Source organism: Equus asinus, chromosome 2 (genome assembly GCF_041296235.1).
Source record: "Equus asinus isolate D_3611 breed Donkey chromosome 2, EquAss-T2T_v2, whole genome shotgun sequence".
Lineage (NCBI taxonomy): Eukaryota > Metazoa > Chordata > Mammalia > Perissodactyla > Equidae > Equus > Equus asinus.
The window spans coordinates 85,487,373-85,508,794 of record NC_091791.1 but is presented as its reverse complement, the minus strand read 5'-3'; the positions used below and the strand labels follow the sequence as shown (position 1 = coordinate 85,508,794).

The 21,422-nt window shown below is 43.6% G+C and overlaps 1 protein-coding gene and 1 non-coding gene across 23 annotated transcripts in view; both read left to right on the top strand.

Moving 5' to 3' along the window:
- DISC1 (DISC1 scaffold protein) overlaps positions 1–21,422 on the top strand; it is a 395,918-nt gene that overhangs the window by 327,858 nt on the left and 46,638 nt on the right. The window lies entirely within an intron of this gene.
- Positions 5,259–5,381, top strand: LOC123283631 (small nucleolar RNA SNORA25). Its single transcript, XR_006524307.1, has one exon. It is a non-coding gene; the product is annotated as a small nucleolar RNA SNORA25 (small nucleolar RNA).

The window sequence follows — 21,422 nt, the reverse complement described above, 5'->3', positions numbered from 1 at the left end:
TGAAGGGAAGACGTGTTTCTGTAAGTTGTCTTGCCCTCCTGCCTGCCAGTGGGGCAGGGTCTCACCTGGAGTATGTTTCATCTGATTCTGTGCATCTGTAAGCGACTATGAATCCTTTCCCTAGAAGGGTTTCGCCAAGTGTAACTGTACAACTTCAGAATGAATTTGGTCCCATCTTTGTTTTCTGGGTTGTCAGCATTTAGACCCTTATGTAGCAGCTGAGACAATGGGCGGTGGGCTTCCCGTCTCAAGCTTCTTAGTCTAAGAGGAAAGACTCTTTTCTAAGATTCAGTGGGACAATATCCAGAGATTCAAGTCCTGAGAGATGGACTCGTAAAAGCAAATGGACTAGTGACTTGGCTCCAAGTTTGACTCTTAATAACAGCCACCATACCTCGTGACATGAGGATTTTGGAGGCAGATAAAGAAAATGGCCAATGATGTATCAGCCTGTTACTACCATAGTCTATGCTAGGTGTCAGCACTGCCTGAACCCAGGAAGTAAGAAAGGAATGAAACCGGCTCTCAGGTTTAGGGAAAAATTAACAAACTGCTCCAGAGAGCAGTGACCTATGTTGCTTATGGGGCACATGGGCCCTAATTCCAGTGTGAGGCCCATGATATTGGGCTCTGTCTCCTCCTCTCGTGCCTTTATGGTACCCTCAGCAGCCTGCCCCCACTCGCCTCATTTGATGGATCCTGGTCTATCGTAACTTTGGAGGTTGTGATGCTAACTAGGTCAATGTCTTGCTCTTTCAAGGGAGGATAAAGAAACATTTGGGTGGTGTAGCTCTTAAGTGCACATGTTCTGCTTCGGTTGCCTTGGGTTCGCCAGTTCAGATCCCAGGTGCAGACATGGCACCACTTGGCAACCCATGCTGTGGCAGGCGTCCCACATATAAAGTAGAGGAAGATGGGCACAGATGTTAGCTCAGGGCCAGCCTTCCTCAGCAAAAAGAGGAGGACTGGCAGCAGATGTTAGCTCAGGGCTAATCTTCCTCAAAAAAAAAAAAAACAGAAAAGAAACATTTGGGAGATGGGTGCAACTTTGTTTCAAGATCTAGAAGCAGGAATTCCTGAGTTGGGGATTGCTCCCCCGAGGGGTAGGCTTCTCCACGTCCTTCAAATGCATCACATCACGTGGGTCATGGACACTGCAGACCTAGTTTCCACATATGGGAACAGGCATCTCTGAGGACATGATTTACAAACATCATCAACAACCGCTCAAGGCCTTAGCCGATTCCTCTCGCCTCCTGACGTCCTGAGTTCCGATCTGTATTGATGGTGTCCGTATCTTTCCCAGCCCCACAGCTGCCCTCCCCCACTCCCCAAACAGTGGAGTTAGCATTTCCTTACCAATGGAGACTGTCCGATTCAGGGTGGAAGCCAGGCTTCCGTTTTAAAAAAACAGTTGTATTACTAACAATAAGAATGAGACACTTTCAACAGTACTGTGTATTTTCAGGGGTCAAGAGGTCCAAAGCTAGAAAAGCCAGCTGTTACTCACTTGCAGGCAAGTTCTGACATGGAAGACCCCCTCCCACCTCAGTCCCACCCCAAGCTAACATTATTTCTCTCTGAACCTATGGCTGTTCCTGTGGTTCTGAGTTAGTAGTGACTTTTTCTGGCAGGCATAGATGTTTATGTCCGCAGCCTGGTTTTTCCTGCAGCTGTGCCCCGCAAGTTGTCATCTTCAGAGCTCACGAACCAGGCAGAGTGACGGCAGGAGAGAAACGTGACTCAGGGGTCGGTAGGGCAGGCTCAGGAGGTGGCCAGTTTGCGTGCCCTGGGCTGACCTCCCCGTGGTCTCAGACTGGCATGGGCAGCCTCTCTCTGCATGCTGAGCCTCTGCTCTCCTCAGAGTTTGATTAAACAACAGCAGAATAGACTCAAACCGTGACAGCCGCAGAAAGTAAACTTAGCCACCTTTAAAATGATCCTATTGTTCATTTTTCTATTGGGCCGTTTTATTGGTCTTTTTTCTTAAGTCATGAGAATAAATACCACCCCTGTTGTTCAGGTCCTCAAAAATGTGAAAAACGAGTCTAATGAAAATCTGGTAACAGGCATTGCTTTACCAACCCCTTCACGTCCACCCAGATTTTTTTTTTTTAAATGAGTGCTTTTATTCTTTTCTTTTCTTTTTTTTGGTGAGGAAGATTGGCCCTGAGCTAACATCTGTTGCCAATCTTCCTCTTTTTTTTTTTCACCCCAAAGCTCCTGTACATGGTTGTATATTCTAGTTGTAGGTCCTTCTAGTTCTTCTTTGTGGGACACCACCTCAGCATGGCTTGATGAGCAGTGCTAGGTCCATGCCCAGGATCCAAACCTGCAAACCCTGGGCCACTGAAGTGGAGTCCACAAATCTAACTGCTCTGTCACAGGGCCAGCCCCCATGTGGATTTTAAGGGAGGAACTTGTATTTGCAGTTTGGTGGATGCTTCTGTCCTTGTAACTTCCACAATCAGAAGCCTGAGAAAGGCCTAGAGAGAATTAGAAGGGTGTCGGCGTTGATCTAAACTCTCATAGCCACACTTGATATTTCAGCCAGTGAGTTTCTGCCAGCTCCTGTAAGTCTGGTCTAGCATTATAATAAAATGAACCAATAATACCAATCCACATAGCAATTTTCTTTAGGAAATTCAAAAGCCTACAGAGTAATTTGAAAAATATTCTAGCCTTTGCTCATTAGTGTACTTGTTAAGTGTCTAAAGGACCCTCCTTGGCTGCCTGCACATCCCTCCTAAATTCTGTGGCTTCTGAAACAGGAGAGGGGGCCAGGCTGCAGGGGACTCCGGCTGCCCCTCCTCCTCGGTGTTTCTCAGGAGCAGACCTTCTATTTTGGTGCAAAGCGTTTAATGGGCCTACAGTCCCATCTCCAGCTCTTGTGACTCCGGGGCCCCAGGTGAACTTGAGACATCACGGTGCACAGGAAGAGGGGGTTTTTACAAATGCTGATTACTTCCTAGCCTCCGGGCGTCAGCCTCGACTCCAGCTGTAAGCCCCACGAGGAAGCCTGTGGTCACCAGTTAGCGGAACACCGTGGTCTGCAAGAAGCTGGGCGCAGAACAGCTATGGCAAGTTTGTCCACGCCGCTGCTGGTCTGCCCTTTCCTGCAGCTGCTCCAGAGGAAAATGTAACTTTGGGACAGGACAAGGAAGGTCTCCCGTCAGTGTCCATAGAATAATGAGAGAGCTGATTCTTAGCTCCGTGTTGAGGAAGAAACCAGGAACGAAGACACTCACTGGGAGAAAGGACTGCCGGTTATTTAGAACCTGAGAGGCCAGCCGGTTGTTTTTTCAGGAGAGGGTTGTCTTTACAGCCTCCCTGTTCCGCCTCCCTCGTTCTCTTTGGTTCTGAGTTGCTCATTATCTCGGGAGACCATCAAAACAAAACAATCGAACAAAAACAAGAGCTTTTAAAAACAGAATATTGGTGACTTAAATAGACTCTAGATACTAGGTCACAAATACTTTTTAGAGGATTGCAATGATCATAATAGAGATTGATTTGAGATATTTTTCAAATGTTTGTTGGAAAGCTGGAAATGACATGCAATGATAATATCAATAGCTAACCTTTATTAAGAGATACTGTGTGTCAGATAATTCACTAAACGTTTTGAATGAATTATTTCACTTAAGCCTCCCAATAACCCACTAACATGCAAGCTCTGTTATTAACCCAGATATTTAAGGCAGCTGAGGCTCAGAGACAGCAAACCCCGTAGCCAAGGTCCCACAGGAATACTCTTTGGGTGTGGTAGTCTGTCTGGCCCAACCTCCCTTAGAGCATTCTGGAGTTGGGTATGGGACAGACATATGAAACTTGAAAATTATATCTTAAAAATGGGCTTTTTGATTTAAATTCCCTTAGTAAGACTTTTTTTTTTAGAAAACCAATTACTATGGAAATTTTCAAACATATATAAAACTAGAGAAATTATAATGAGAGAGCCCCCATATACACATCAGACAAATTCAACAGTTATTAGCACGTGGCAAACTGATTTCAGCTATACTCCCATGCACTTTCCCACTGTAGTAGTTTCCTATTGCTGCTGAAACAAATGACCACACACTTAATAGCTTGAAACAACACAAATGTATTGTCTTCCAGCTGTGGAGTTCAGAAGTCCAAGATCAGTTTCACTGGGCTAAAGTCCAAGGTTGGCAGGGCTGGCTCCTTCTGGAGGCTTTCGGGGCAGAATCTGTTTCATTGCCTTTTCCAGCTGCTGGCTGACTGTATTCCACTGTGTTCCTTGGCTTGTGGCCCCGTCTTCCATCTTCAGAGCGTATTACTCCGATCTCTGCTTCTGCATGACATCACCTTCTCTGACTCTAACCCTTCTGCCTCCCTCTCTTAAGGACCACTGTGATCACATCATTGGGCCCACCAGATAATCCAAGATATCTTGCCCATCCCAAAGCCCTTAATTCAATCACACCTACAAAGTCCCCTTTGCCATGTGAGGTAACATTCGCAGGTTCTGAAGATCAGGGCATGGACGTCTTTGGGGAGCCATTCTCTACCCCAACAGGAATATTTTGAAGTAAATCTCAGACATTTTGTTTAATCCATAAATATGTCAGTACATATTTTCAGACAGATAAAGACTTTGAAAAATAACTGTAATACTATTATCACACCTAAAAGCATTAGCAAGACTTTCACAATATCATCAGATATGCAGTCAATTTTCCCTAATTGTCTCCCTCATTTCCCTAATTGTCTCATAATTTTATTTTAACAGGTGGCTTATTCAAATTAAGAAATGTATTTTACATCTCTTTTAATCTGCGGCTTTCCTCTCCTTTTACTTTATTTGCTTGTCGTTGAAGAAACCAAGTTGTTTGTCCTACAGAATTTGGCTAATTGTATCCTTGTGGTCACTAACATGATTTTTACCCCATGTATGTCCCATAAATTCATAGTTAGACCTAGAGATTTGATTACGTTGAAGTTTGATTTATTGTCAAGAGCGTTTCATTATAGTGTTGTAACTTTCCACTGTATCACGTAAGGAAGCCAATAATATCTGTTATTTCCCTCCTGTGCTATTGAGATTGATCATTCAGTTCAGGTTTTGGGAGCTCTACTCTTTTTGCATCAAAGTCCCTACCACTTTTTTACCTACATTGGTGATTGTTGACTGGATTTATTTCATTAGTGAGTTGCAAAAATGGTTATATTCCTATTCCATCCCTGTCCTTATTTTTTACCTAGAATTCTTCTATAAAAAAAGAAATTTTTTTAGGTCATTTCAGAGAGGGCTTTTGGGTCTGTGAAACCAGAGCTCTTAACACTATGACCAAAGATTGAGTTCTCTGAAGGATGCCACACTCAATAGTGCTATGTTTTCCTGAAGAGATGCACGATGCGGCCACTCAGTTCACTCATAATAATCCATGATTGGTGATGTGGGAAAGGAAATAGATGTTTCAAGCTCTAAAATACAACAACAAAAAGAAATTTCCTTCAACATCTATTGGTTGTCCTGAGCTACAATTTATGAAAGAAAGACAGGATGAATGCTTGATTCTTTCTCTTTATGCACCAGTTTTCAGAATAAGAATTGGTTTTCTAGCATCCTCCAAAGGTGAACAAAAATTGTGTGGGTGTGCATGTGTGCATATAAGTCATTATGAAATCATGAATTTTTAACATGTTTGTTATGTTTCAGTTCTTTGCAGAAATTATTCTTTTTCAAATTCTCCCATCTTTGGCCAAGAGCCTTTTCAGATTGGCTCCTGAATCTTTTAACATCAACCTAGAAGCTTCCTTATTTTCTGATGTTGCAAGATATTTCAGACTCATCTTGGACATTTCCTGGTCCAGATCTGGAATCAGCATCTTCTGCAAGAAGCCTTTGTTAAGTTTAGTAGGAAATGGTATTTAGAGACCAAAGCCTGGGTGCTCACAGCTACTGGGCTAGTTCTTATTTCTTGGCCTTTTCAGTAGACAGAGCTAGTATAATTTGGACAAAGAAATTACATCACAAATTCATACTGTTATTTCCAGCTCAAATTTAGGATTCCATGGTTCACGTCTTTGACTTTATATTTGTGTTTCTTTTCTCTTATGCTGAAAATGTTGGTTCCTAACATCATTATTATAGTTACTTATGTACATATCGTCTGTCTATCTCTATATGTGAAATAGTATATTCGACTACACATATATAGTATACCTTACCATATATATAGTATATCTATACATAATAGTATGTTTGATATAAGCATATATATATAGTTTCCGAATAATAGGGCTGAAATTGTTAATAGTGTAATAATTAAAAACAACTTAAGACTTCTGTGCAGTTCTTTTTGTTCTTACGAGTGGTTTGTCAAAAAATAGTTTTCCTATGGTACTATATGATAATTACAGCCATAATTTTAGTAGTAATTAATGGTCCAATAAGTACACACATTACAATTTGCTAAACCATCTTTCATTGAAGGGCATTTCACTGGTTTCTAACTTTTGTTATATGATGGTTGAAAACATTAATTTCTCTTTGCTCAAGAGCCTTGAAGCTTTGAACTGAGGGAGACTGACACCATGTAACTGAAAGGCACTCGTGTTCCTTCCTCAGGTCCTTTTTTTCTAGAGCTGGAAGCGGGGGCAAGATGTTGCTCTTCCCAAAGAAAGTCTTTTTTCTTAACAATTTCAAGAGAAGGAAACTATGGAAAGTACAAGGGATGAAGATAGACAGGAGGAGGCCCTTTTGAAAAACAAAGACCTTTGTGAAATACTCTTATTTCTAATTTTTTTCCTAAAACAACTTTTCCATATAAGGCACACACAAAATGTGTCATATCAGATTTAATATTTGAATAATGAGAAAGACTGTGATTTTGGTCAGACAACTGTTGTAGAGCATTCTAGTGGAACAGGGTCCTAGGTTGCCACAGGCATGTCCTCTGGGTCCTGGAACTCATATCGATCCTCAACCGGGAAGCTACCAATTGCTTATCATTGTTTATCTCCTACTGCTTGTTCAACACTCTACCTCAAATCACAGGGAAGTATGAAGCATGTGCATTTCTTCTGGTAAGATGAGGAAAAGACAACATACATTTATTAAAAAAAATTCCGGATGTTTTCTGGAGTATAGGAATTGAGAGAAGAAGCTGATCAGTGAGCCTGTGGGTGCCAGTGGAGCCTGGGGTTGCTTTGTGGGATGGAGAGTAAGAGGTGCCCCCTTCCGGAATATCAGGAGGGAGACAGCCCCTGTGAGTGAACGGGGATGTCGTGGCTCATTCATGGGGGTGGGGAGAACCAGTCTGACCAGACAGAAAGGGTCACTGTGGCTTGATGGGCACTGCAGCTTGTTAGGTAGCGTGTGGCCAATGTAGGAGGGCCTTAGAAGGTAGATAAATATGTTTAGGCCTGATGAAATAAGTAACAAGTGGTCTGGAAAGGAGAAGTGGAGAAAGTCTCAGTGAAAAGCAGTGTTTTAGAAAAATTGGTTAGCAACACTATTCAGAACAAATTAAAAAGGAGAAGGAACTTAGAATTAAAGAGGCCGGTAAGGTGTCTATTAAGATTATAATGTCGTGGTTCCATGGAGACATGATTGATGTCTATGGAGAATGATGAAAACTACTAAGGACAAATTTAAAAGAAAAATCTGTGGGTCTTGGTGACTGAGTGTGGAATGAAACAGACAGTGGTGATTCCAGGATTCTAAGCGTCAGTGATTGGGAGAATGAGTAATGAAAGCAATTGATTAAATCAGGGACATTAGGATGGGAACTAGATTAGAATGGGGTGGGGGATGATATGGTGAATTCCTTCTTCTGTCCCTCCCTTCCTCCTTTCTTTTTTTTACCTTTCTTCTTCTTCCTTCTCATCGTCTTTATCCATCTATCAAATGCTTTCCTACCTGACGGCTGTTCTCTGTAGCTCTAGTAGTAATCAATAGAGGCAGAATCTTTGCTGACATAGAATTTGCATTTAATTAGGGAGGGAGACAGACGAAAGAACAAGAGAATTCACACAGTAATAAGTGCTATGGAGAAAGTGAAACGGGGCCATATGCTAACGGTGGTCGAGGCTGTAAGGATTGGATGGGACTCATTTAGATTGGAAATTCTGGAAAGTAACTCAGAGGAAATGCCCAAGCAACCACCCATGTGAAGATGTGGTGGCATTTCAGGACATTCTGGACAGAAAAAACAAATATCTTAAGACAAGAATAGACGTGGAGTGTGTGGAGAACAAAAAGAAGGCAGAAGGTACTGGAGGGTTCATAATAAGGGGACGGAGATGAGGGCAGTGAGCGTTACAGTCAAGGCCAAAGCAGAAGACAGAACCCAAACAGTGATTTGAACAGGAGCAGTATAATACAAAGAATTGTTCGTTGTGACAGAGGACTGGAGGAATGAGGGATTTACCAGCAAGAAGTCAAGAGAGCACTAAAGAATATAGGAGTAGCTAAGGCAGAGATGCAGACCCCTGCCTCCAGGCTGAGAGGCAGACCTCATTAGAAAGGGCATGACCATGGCAATCCGGGTGGTCAAGAAGTTGCTGTGGTGCCACACCAGGGTAACTTACTGGAAGTCCTCTTTCTGGAACTTTCTGGAATCCACCTTCCAGGGTGCCAAAGAAGACTGCTCACAAGGAGTTGTCTCACCAGAGGCGGTCTGCTAGAAAATTGCTTGAGGGGGTTTTGGGGGAAACCCTTGGCTTCTGGGAGCTGCTGACATCCAGGTGCTGGAGCAGCGGTGCACGCTGCAGAGGCTTGGTGCTAGAGACACTGCCCACCAGCAGGAGCCGGACCCTGGGGAAGCTGTGTGTCTAAAGAGCCCGCTGCTGAAGAAGGTATATAAGCTGCAGAAACCGAGCACTGGAGAAACCATCCACCCTGCAGGAGTTGGGAATTAGGGAAACCTCATGTGCTCCAGGAGTTGGGTGCTGGAGAGGCTGTGCATGCTGTGGGAGCAGGGTCTGGAGGAAAGCCATCTGCTTTCCAGGAGCCTGCTGATAGCACACTAGGACCAGGAAGGAACCCCCACCATTTCCCCCCCCCCCCACCCCGCAATGTCTGTCCAGCTTCCTCTACTGAAAAAACTTAATATTGTGCCAGCTGGCAAAGGAAAAATATTTAAACAGCCCAGCTAAATTTTTGTAAAGCAGGCAATGAGGGATAAATTTGGAGCTGAGAGGCAATAAACTCATAATTGGCATATCGAGGTAGTCAGTGCCCTGATCCTGGAGGGCCTGGTCATGGTGGTGATGATGGAGGTGACAGTAGAGGTATTGATAGTGGTATCTGTCACATACAGGCCCTGTTCTTAGGGCTTTACATGTTAACTCATCTTTTCTTCACAATCCAGTGAGGTAGATACTATTGTTATCTCCACGTTACACATGAGGTGACCGAGGCAAAGAGAGGTTGTCACTTGCCCACAGTCACATGCTAGTGATGAGGGAGCCGGGATTCAAACCTGAGCGTTCTGACTCCAGATCTGCCTGCCAGACTCTATCAAGTTGTTACTGCTCTTTGAACGGCAGATAAACATGTCAGGAAAGCTAAGTACTTAAAAGAAATTTGCGGCCAACCCTTTTAAACCAGCCACCCATATTTTCCTTTTTATAACTTCAGAAGTCTTAGTTACTTTTAAAAATAAGGTGCAAATGTACCAGGAAACATAAATTAGAATAGAACATGTGGGAAAGGTGAAGAAATTGGGTGACTGAAGCGATGAAAATACTAGAAAATAATATTTTGAGTACGGTTTCACGGACTTTGGCCTTCTTTAGCTTAACAAAAGCAGAAAAGAGGGAGAAAGTTCAAAATTATTGTTATATAAAGGGATGCCACTGGGAAGATCTTGATAAAATGTTCCTCATTGCTAATGGGTAGGTTGGGGGACAAAAAACGTGGACCCAGTGGATGGGCTTGTATGCAATTCTACATGGGGCGTTTACTGTGCACCAGACACTGTGCTGGGCAGCATGGGGAGAGGAGGTGTTAGGCCCCAGCTTCCCTCAGGGAGCTCACTGTCTCATGGTGGAGACATGGCTGCTTCTCTATGAGTCTAAGGCAAAGTGGTAAGTGGCCTAAGCAGGAGGTCAAGCGAAGGTGCCAAGGTAGGGTTGGAGCTGGATGAAGACCTGGCGGAAGGAAGACATCGTGGGTTCAGGGCCAGCCCCAGCAAGGGCCAGTGATTAGATGGACCTGGCCTAATGGGACTGATGGGAAAAAGTTAACCTAGGGCCAAGAATATGTGTTCTGGGGCTAGATGGTCTAATCCTGGCCTCCTTTATGTTTTCTAATTTTGTGACCTTGGGCAAGTTATTTAATCTCTCTAAATTTCAGTTTTCCTGTCTATAAAAGAAAATATAATAGTACCCTCCTCACAGGGGTATTATGCAGATCAAATGAGATACATAAAGCATGTTGTCATAAATAGTGGCACGTGATCTGTAAAGGTTTGCTACCATTATTATTATTATTATTATTATTATTGAAAAAGGCTGAAGATCAGAGTCTTGGGAAGAATAATAAGGATTCGATATAAAGCGCGTCATAATATACGTGTGCAGGTGCATGTGTATGTATGTAGAATTTTGAAAAAGTTTTCAGTTGAAACCTTTGTTTTTGTAATAGGCAGCCTGGGGAAATGTTCGGTTTTGCACACAATAATGAATTCCTGTTTTGTCTGTTACCATTTATAACTACTGCTGTTTCTGTCATCTCAAGAGAAATTTTCCTCTATTTGCACAAAAATGAGCAAGATCTGCCATAAAAAAATTATCAGGTAAGAGTGGCTTTATGGGTCTCATGCTGTATATTTGAGATCAGTCACATGAGTTCCTAAGTGTTTGGTTTGATTTCAGTATAGAATAGGAAATGGTGTTTCCCAGGTGGAGAAGAAGGGCAAATATTTCTCATAAAATGAGTGAAAATCTGGCACCATCAGATCATGGGTTTTGTCATTGGGATAAGATTCGATGTTGGCTCCACCAACTGGCTGGCTAGGTAACTCTGAGCAAAGACCAGATTCTCTTGAGCTCGTGTCCTGATCTGTAAAGTTGATGTCATCATTCCTGATAATACTCACCTCACAGTGAAATCATACAATAGAATGGAATACTGTGTGAAAAGTGCCTAGTACCCCGCCGGGCACAGAGAGCATGAAGCACATCAGTCTGCTCACTCAGCATCTTCTAATTCTGCCTCCCTGTTCCCAGCCTTCCTCTCTGGGGATCTCGAGCTGCTAATGGCCAACTGTGGATGAAGCTGCCGTGTTTATGTGGACCTTGAGGCAGATAATAATTGGAAATTCAGTGGCTAGATGGACAGTATAGGGGAACTGTTTTTCAGAGTGCAATATAAAGTCAGAGAAATCGCACACTCTCCTCTCTACCTACATCCCTTACGGTCCCTTTTATTCTTTTATGACAAACACACTTCAACCTGCAGTAGTTTTTTCACCAGGGGCTGAAGGAATTGATGGCGTTGTTTTCTTCAGAATGAGCCATAACATCCCTTTGTTCGCAGAGACTGTAAATCCAACATCCTCCAGATTAGATAATGTGTGTTCAATATCAGTAGGAAAGAAACAGAGAAGTAAATATTTGCTACAAAATGTCTTTCTGATGTCTTGAAAATTAGTTAATTTCCTGTATCTGACAAGTCGGTTGGCTGCTACATCCGCCTCACATTTAGAGGCAAAAGGAAAACAATCCTCCACAGCAAGGAGCCTGTCACTTGGGTATCCAGGGGAGATAATGTGACCATAGTGCAGTGTCATTGAATATTGATAAGGAAGTGACAGGCCGTGCTTAAAGTTTGGCGTCACATTCAAATGACTGGCTGAGAGATGAAAAGAAAACAAAAAATTAATCCCCCTCTTGAAATCTCATGCAGATTCACTTACTGGTTGGTTGCTGCTCTGCAGTCTGTCTCCTTTTCTCCCCATTAATAATCATAATCAAATATCCATTATTGGTTTTCAGCAACAGTGTAATTGCTTTCCCTTCCTGATTTTCTGGGGCAGTCGATCTGCAGGCGCAAAAGGGCAGTTGTGTAATCGTTCTTTCCCCGTAAACCCGGAGAAGTCAGTTGTGCCCTGCAGATATTGATGTCAGCCGGCTTGCTCTCTGGTGGAATGAAAGAAGGAAATAATTTTATCGCGCTATTTTTAGACTTCAATTTAGATTTCAGCCTTTCTGATACTTTGTGTTCTGGGGATAGAGCTGTTGATGCACAATGTAGCTGTAAGACACTCGGCTTTCTACGTGCCCCTGACAGGCTCCTCTCTCAGGCCCGCATCTCAGCACTGCGCAGTCACGGTGCTCTCCTTGGTGGCCAAAGCCGAGAAGGCCGAGAGGGCTAAGATGCGCCGTGCATCGACAGTGTCTTCCAGTGGAACTTGCTGCCAGCAACCGCCAAGTCTTCAATCTTAGTGAAGGTTTAATCTCATCTTTCACACGCATAAATATTTAATGCCACGTAAATTCCCTGTGAGCAAAATGAGTTCACCTAACCGTCTTTGCTTTTCTAGCCAGTTTCCCAGGGCGGGTAGATGAAAGCCAGAATGAGGAAAAACTCTTTCTTTGCTGGATTTCCTTCTGAACAAACACGAAGGGCCCAGGCACCTGGGACTCCAGACATCTTTCTCGCAGCGGTGATGGAAAGCCATCTTCCTAGTTTTTCTATTAGGAAAGAGCTGATCCTAAACTCCAAAGGATCTTAGAAGGGGCCGGTAATACCTGCCTGAGCTTGTCTTGTGTCATGTGTATCTTGTCACATGTGCTAAAATTCAGATTATTTTGCGTCGCACTGAATTCCTTGGGTGCATGTGACTTGGTGATACAGAGGCCGTCAGTTTTAGTATGTAAGGCCCACTGAGGTCCTTGCTACTCAAAGTGTGGACTGCGGACCAGCAACATTAACATCGCCTGGATGCGATCGGAGCAGAGTCTCGGGCCCCACCCCGCTCGTGAACCAGCACCTGCGTTTTCACAAGATCTTCAAGTGATTTGTATGCACGTGAATCACTTTTTCTTTTCTTTTTTTAAAATCGCAAGCCCTTTTTAGAATCTCATGAAATTTGTCGACCCTATTCCTATAAAAATGTACCTACACACAAGATTTTGCATGTAATTTCAATGAATGCAGGTTCCATGGACTTCAGTGAAGATTGTTCACTCATGGGCATCTGAGGACACGCCTGGTGGAGCCCCCAAATGCCGTGGGGCCCCCACCTTGCTGACCCATGTTTCTGCTGGCTGTCATATGGAACTAGTCTTCACCTTGATGCCTGGATCTTGTGCATTTAAGGGGTGCCGGCCTCAGGGGTCGTCGCCCCTCAGCCTCTCCAGTCCTTGTCATCCCTGCAGCTCTCGTTTACCAATCTTTGCCATCATTTCCCCTGCTTGGCTACTGTGCATTTTTGCTTTCTTCCTCAACTTAGAGATGGGGTACCAGGCGTTGTAGAATGATGACGCGGCCAGAATGGTATCAGCACCAAGTTCTTCTCCATGCCCATCAGGCTCCAGGAGGAGGTGAAGGGACTAGGTCTGCCTGCTCCTTCTGCTGACGGAGCATCCATTCTGCAGGAAGCTCACCTCTGTGTTCTGCTCTGCACTTTGATTTCCTCCAAGCCTTGGTGGTGCCTGGAGGAAAACACAAGGCAGATTGAAGCAAACCCTATGAGAAGTCTGTTCACTCACTGCCTGATTTATTTGTCTCTCAAGGGCGTGCTCTGACCTTCAACAGGCCTTGCTTTGGTAGGGAGAAAATATACGTAGATGATTACAATATGTGATACACATCAGAGTAGAGGTACGGACAAAACGCTGTGGCGCTAGAAGTGAGGAATAACTGACTTTTCCAAGAGGAGTGAGGGAGAGCATCAAAGAGAAGACATCTTTTGAGCTGAGTTTTGAAGGATGAATAGGACAGTGCCTGATATGAGGGCTATGGGATGGATCACTGCGAGAAACTACAGAGTCAGGAAGATCGAGTTAAGGGAGGCAGATGATCAGAAGTGAGAAAGCAGGTAGAGATAATAGTTTACCCTTAGATGCTGCTCTCTGCGGGACAGGCACAGTGCTGAGTCCTTCACACACAGTACCCTGTGTAGTCCTTTCAACCCAACAGTCCTACCTCGTTGGATGAGGAAACAGATGCACAGTGAGGTTAAGTAACTTGGCGAAGATTGCATAGCTGGTACTCACCCAGTGGCTCTACGCTCGACTCCCTCGCAGAGTGCCTCCCTTTGCCTAGAGGATGATGCACTTGCAGCACAGCCCTGCCTAGGACTCGGGACTCGCCGTTTCCTCTCTCCCACTCTCCTACGGTTCTCACTTCATCAATGAACACTATCCATCCTCACCCTTATGTGTCCATGTAAAACTTAGGGCCCCTGGGTTAAGGGGGAAAAGAGAACCGAATATTTCTCTGCATTATCTCGTGGTTCCGTTCTCCCACGTTTATGGGAATCTGACCACACCACACACAGCCATTCCCCTTCTGTCTCTGAGGGGCTTCCCTCTCCGTTGCAGATGAGGGAGTCCTGGCCACCGGTGAGGTCCTTGAAAGACACCGAAAGGAGAGCAAATGTGCAGGGCAGCCTCACAGCTTCTCCTTCTGGCCAGCTGAGGCCACTGTGCCCCTCCCAACACCACTGTCCACTCTGGGACTGTGTTTACACCACAGGAATCCTGGGGGGTGAATAAGAGACAAGGCTGCCTGGGAGGGAGACGTGATCGGTGTGCCCGGCTGCTTAGTGCTGTGGTCACACTCCTCCGGGTGCCTCACCACCTCTGAGCACGTGCTGTCAGAAGGAGCGCTGGGGTCTCCCTTCTGTACTTTTCTTCCCGCACCTGTGGCCCATCTTTCGTAAGGAAGTTGTGTTTGAGTTCCCTTTGCCAGAGGTGGACACTGGCCACGTCCTTTGTTCTTGGGCCCTGGGAGTGACTCTGCCGCAGAGCACAGCCCGCAGACACACCCTCGTGAAGGAGCAGCTCGCTTGCTGGGCTCCTTTTACAAAACTAGAAACAGGCTCTGCCCCGTAAGCAGGCTATTGGCCGTCTCCTGAGCTGCGATTATTGTCTGTTTGGAGGTAACGTTACCACCTTCCGCAGTTCGTGCCTAGGAAATGCCAGGCCCCGGGGAAAGCACATGTAAGACGCTCAACATGACAGGGCACCACGTAGGTTTGACATGGCCCTAGTTTTCTGCAGTTGCCACACTGAGCTGTCAGCCTCACCAGGCTGGATGCAAGGGCAGAGCAGCATCACTCATTCCCAAGGAGGTTTTTTTTTTTTTGAGGAAGATTAGCCCTGAGCTAACAACCACTCCAAATCCTCCCCTCTTTGCTGAGGAAGATTGGCCCTGAGCTAACATCTGTGCCCATCTTCCTCTATTTTATACGTGGGACCCCTGCCGTAGCATGGCTTGATGAGCCATGTGTAGGTCCTCACTGGGGATCCGAACCGGCAAACCCAGGCCATCCAAGTGGAGCACGTGCGTGAACTTAACCACTATGCCACTGGGCCAACCCCCGTAAGGAGTTTTTACCCCAAAACCATTTGGAGATATTTCTATATTTTCTTTTTCCAACCCCCAGATATAAGTGTCCACTTAGCTGCGTGGAATCCTTGCTCCTTAACTCTCTGGCCTGCACGTTTGTCAGGTAAAACACTTGGGGTGTGAGCTCTCTACCAGGTCATCTTCCATTCCATTCTCTTGGCATTCCCTAGTGAGCTCTTTGTGGAAAGTTCTGAGAGGTAGGGAGAATAGTCTGTTTCACCTATAGTGCCCGGTCTGGCCAGCGCCTTTTCTGTCCGAGTTGAGCTACTGGAATGTGCCCAGCAGATAAGCTGCAAGGCGATTTACGAGGAGCGTGCTCTCTCTCTTGTCTTGCTCCTGTTTTCCTTTAAAATTCCTGGGCTGCCCTCAGTGTGAGCATGTGTTTCCATTTATCCTGTAGCTCTCAGGACTAAATGTAGCTCTTGTACTTCTGAAGAGCTCTGATTAGGAAGCCATTTCTCTGACTTCCAGCTTGCACTCATTAAAACGGGGCCCCGCAAACCACGACAAGGACTCTGTGCAAAGGGGCAAGTTTAGCACCCAAAGTAAAGGCTATGCAAATGTTGGCAAATGGCAGAAGCAAAAGAAGTGGACACATTTAAAAAATTTAAAATTTCTTTCTTGTTATAAAAGTAAAGGATGCATGTGGTTTATTTGAAAGAAAAAAAATACAACAGAAAGCAGTCAAATGTAAAGTAAAAGCCCCTTATAGCCCCTCCAACATGAGGAAATAGTTTCAAGTATATCCTTCCAGAAATATTTCACTCATGCATGGGCATGTATGGATATATGTGCCTGCCTTTTGTTATTTTTTAAAAATCCAAATGAGAGCAACGGAATACCAATTGTTCTCCGCTTTACCTATTTGCGCTTAATTTTTCTTGGCGGTCTTTCCACTTTAAGAGATAGAGCTTAGCCTCCTGTTGTAAATGGTTGCACGGAATGTAACAATAAATTTTCTTGTTTCCGGTTGCTTTGCATGATGCAATCGCTGTTCTTTTTCACACATCGCTTTTTCCTTGTCTGAATATGTCAGGTGGGTACATGCTCGGAAGAGGAACAGCTAGCTCAAGGGGCGTGTGCATTTGTAATCTTACAAATGTTTCCCAGTTACTTTCATGAAAAAGGGTACTGATTTATTTCCCTCCTTCTCCAACAGTGAATTCTGCAACTTTTAGACTTTCATTTCCCAATTTGCACATGTTTACCTTGAATGTAGCCCATCACCTTGTCATATATTGATTGGCCATTTATATTTCTTCTTCCTAGTCTGCCTATTTTCTCTTGGGAAGTTTGCTTTTTTTCTTATTGATTTCCAAAACTCTTTGAAGGTTAAGGAATTTGACTCTTGGACTATGCTGCATGTTAGGAGTACTTTTTCCTAATAGGTCATTCACATTTTGTCTTTCATTTATGGCATTTTTGCCACGTAGAAGTTGAAATTTATATGCATCCAGATTTATCACTTTTTTTCCTTTTTGACTGCCAGGTTTTGTGGCTTGCTTAGAAAGGTTCCTCCCTTTGACATTGTAGTCAAATAATTTTAAAATTTCCACCCAGTCATTGGACAGCTTAGAAGCCAATACAGCACCGGCAGAGTAGAGTGCCATATCGAGATTTACCACGAAACTCGAATTTTTAATGTACTCACTTCACTGGGATCACTTATGAGGAAAACTTTTCCCCTATTAACGTTTATTAGGATGATAGTTTTTCAACTTAATTGTTTTCTTTGCTTCAAATCTGAGGAGTCCTTTAAATGTGACTTCCCTGAGTTCATTCAGTTAATCGAATACTGAGTTCCTATCATGATTGATACCTTGCAAGGCTATATGCTTCATAGGGTTTTAAAAAAATGAATGTGCCATATTCTCAAATCTCATTAAGTAGATAGAGTAGAAGAAGGTATATGTACGCAAAACCGGACATCAAGGCAGAATGTAATAACCATCTTAAGAGTACTACAGTATGCCCTGTGGGTTCAGAGAAAGGAGACATTATGTATGGGGCGGGCATCAGGGAGAGTTCTTTATTAAAGTGACATTTGAGATGGGCCTTGATGAACTGGTTGATTTTTAATGGGTGGGCATTTTAGAGAAGAACGGGCATGAGAAGTAGTCAACTGTAATTAGGAACTGGTACCTTTGTCCTGCGAAGAGTGAGGGGCCCACTTTGCTGGCATCTAGGAACACCCAGGAGAGCAATGGGGACGAGTCCAGAACAGGGCTGGGTCATCTTGGGAGAGGCCTTGAAGGACTTCGCTTTCCATTTGACAAGGAATGGGAGCCACTAACATCTTTGGAACAATAATATATGGGCTACACTTGAAGAGTGACATGTTTGAAGGCAGAGAGGCCCATCACTAATTGCAGTTTTCCACGGGTAAAGAAATGAAATGCTTAATTTGGAGTGGCAATCAAAAAGGAAAAAGATAGGCCTGAACCATATTCTCCATTTACAATCTATAGTTGGATATGGGGGTTGAGGGAAAGAAAGGGTTAAAAGTGACCCTGATTTCTGGCCTTCGTTCAATTCACTCTCTTACCATGTGTTGGTGGTGGGAATAGAGCAGTCCACACAACAGACAGGGTTCCCCTTCTCAAGGGATTGAATTCTAATGGGATGAGAACACCGAACAAGCCAGGAGGAGGCAGGAATAAAGAGACCATGAATATAAACAGAGAAATTAAGAGGAGGAGCTGGTTTGATGGGGATCCCTTATGACTTTGATTCTGTGTCCTAAAACAGAGTGTTCAATGGTTGTTCCAGATAATTATCTACCTAATTATTCCTGGTGGCATTCTCTTTCCTTCTTCACCTGGTGTTTACCACTGAGCGATGCAGGGGAAAAGAAAAGTGACTTGTTACTTAGAGTTTTAAATAGGCTGCACAGTTGGAAAGGACCTCTAAAATCCATGGCTGATTGGCTTATCCACAATAGGAAAGGGAAGCTGAGCAGGTTTATGATCAGAATATATCTTTGATTTCTGAGGCTACTTTAATTTTCTCACCTGTCAAACAGAGGTCTGTGCCAGCACAGTCATTTTCCTTTGCTCACAGTTTTGTGGGTCTTGACTTGGGAAGGGCTTGACAAGGCCGTCCTTGCTTGGAGTTGAAGTCACGAGGTAGAGGTTACAGTCATGTCGGCTCAGCTGGGCTGGACGGGCAAGATGGCTCACTCACACGGCTGGCAGCTGATGGGGGCTGTGAGCTGAGATCACAGCTAATGCCGTTGACCAAGTGGCTGGACGTAATGTCTCCAGCATGGTGATCTCAGGACAGACTTCTTGCATGGCACCTGGCCTCACTGAGAGCAGCTGTCCCAAATCACCCAGTGGAAGCTCCATGGCCTTTTATGATCTGGCCTTGGAAGTTACGTGGTATTACTCCCTCTGTGATCTATTGGTTACAAGAAAGTCACTAAGACCAGCCCAGATTCAAGAGGAGAGAACCTAGATTGCACCTCTCGATTATAGGAATAGTAAAGAATTTGAATTATATTTTAAAACTGCTACAATGTAGCAGTACTATCTACATCATAGAGTTGTTTTCAGGATTAACAACTCTTTGAATAGCTCCTGACTAATAACTGTTAACCATAGTGACGATGGTGATGGTGGTTGTAGTGATGGGGATGATGAGGAAGAAGATGATGCTGATAATGATGAGTAACTGCATTACCCTTCTGCGAAATGTCTTTTATTCTTGCTGGCAAGTTGAATCTTGGGTGGAATTAATCATTGGTCTCACCCAATCTATACGTCTTACATAATAATAGGAGAATTGTAAACTAATATAGACAATAATGGTCACATCTTGGCCACCATACATACATATTTAAGACTGATTTTCATTTTATCAGTGCCTCCTACTATTTAAGATTTTAGAAGTTATGTACTTTTTCCACTACTACTGCTCTTTCACATATTGTATACATCATTTTGTATCTTCCTTTTTACAATTCATCCTCTGAGATGGACATAAGAGATATTATATTACAAACGTAGAAACTCAAATTGTGATAAATATTTTCCAGAGGACACCAAACTTTGTAGTAGAGGCTAAACTCCCATTGAAGTCATCTGATTTCATTGAATCAGCTCTGTGTTCAGCCACAAATAACAGGAATCCCAGCTCTAACTGGCTTAAACAGGAAAGAGACAGGCACCAGCGTTGGTTGATTCAGCAACTCAGACTTGTCATCAAAAAGCTGGCTACTTTCCATTTCTCTTTTCAGCCATTTCCATTCATAATGCCTCAGGTTTGGCTCCATTAGGGTCACAAGATAGATGCAGTAGCGTCTTTTCTCATTGCTGTTGGATGAGAAAGTAAAAACCACTCCCCACCCACCACAGCCCCAGCGTGGGCCACCAGACCTGGTCTGATTGAGTTTAGTTGAGCTATTTGGAGTTGCCAACCCCTGGACTGTAAAGGCTTGTCCAGCGGAATGTTATAGGTCAATTGCTTTCATCTAATCACTGTCTACCTGAGAAGCTAGGAAACGGTTACCATCCAATATGTCCTAAGGAGGGAGGGTTGGTTACCTGAATACTACCTGAATTCTGTTAGGAAGGACAAAAAGAGCAAGGGATGTTGGCTCAGCAAACAACAGTGTCCACTACAGTTTCCTGGTCACACACTGTTTTCTGTAGTACATTTCCTCTTGTCATGTTATCAGATAGCATCTTGGGGAAAAGGTTAAAATCCAAAAGTCTTTGTTCAGTGGAGAATTGTGTTAATTTTTCTTTCTTGAAAATTAAAAGACAAAGGAATAAAATTTGAAGATTTCTAATAAGAACAATTTTTTTGAAGTGGAGATTAAATTGTTGTTGGACAAGGAATGAAATGCTTTCAGAAACATTAGTGTTTAAGCAGTGTGCAGTTGAAAGCTTAGTACCGTGGGCATTCACATATTGCTTTGATATTTTACTGCATCATGGTATAATAAAAAGACCTGATTATTGTCAAAGTTTGTACAGAATGAGGTAAAATGTTAAGTGCCTTTAAGTGTAAATATTAATAAGTCAGGAAAGAGAGCTTGGTGATGAGAGCAGAAATGATAGATGTCTGTGCTAGAAATCAGTATTTCCATTTCTAAAATGGATAGAAGCTTGCCTGCAAACTTCCTGCCTACTTTCTCTCTTATCATCATTCCCTCTGAATAACACAGACATGCCTCCGTTCCATGAGGAGTGGAGCCATAATCACATGATCTCTTCAACCTCATTTTACTTCCAACTGGCAGGAGTAACAAAATGATGAATCTCAATTCTCTATTCAAGAACTTTCCCCCAAACACTGAAATTATATCTTTCAATTGCCTCATTACTGGTTGTGAAACATCACCAAAGATCTCACATAGCTCAAGTAGCTTGGAGTCATTCATTTAAGGAATTATTACTAATGACCTAATTACTCTCCTGTGCAGGAATAGCAAAGCATCTCAAGACCTTGAAATCAACCACTACTCTCTTTAGTACAAATGGATTCAATAAGAGGATATTTCAAAAATCTGAAGCTTGATTAAATTATTACGTGGGCCATAATGAAGCACTGCAATTTTGCACTTACATGATTTACTCACCATTCAGCATACGTCTCTAAAACTGGCTTCCAGACTTTGACATGTGCATTCTAAGAGATATTTCAGGACAAGCCCCGCTTTCACTCAAAGACTGTACATGCTCTATTTTTTCAAACAGCAAGTGGACACAAAGTGATAGTATTCGCATCAGTACAATGTAGAAAATTGTTTACAGAAACAGCACACTTTTTTCCCTCAGGAAAATTATGAGAAGTGGGCTGCTGGCTCTTTCCCTTGAGTCAAGCCCTGCACACCTGTTAGAAGCCAGAGAGCTGCTGATGG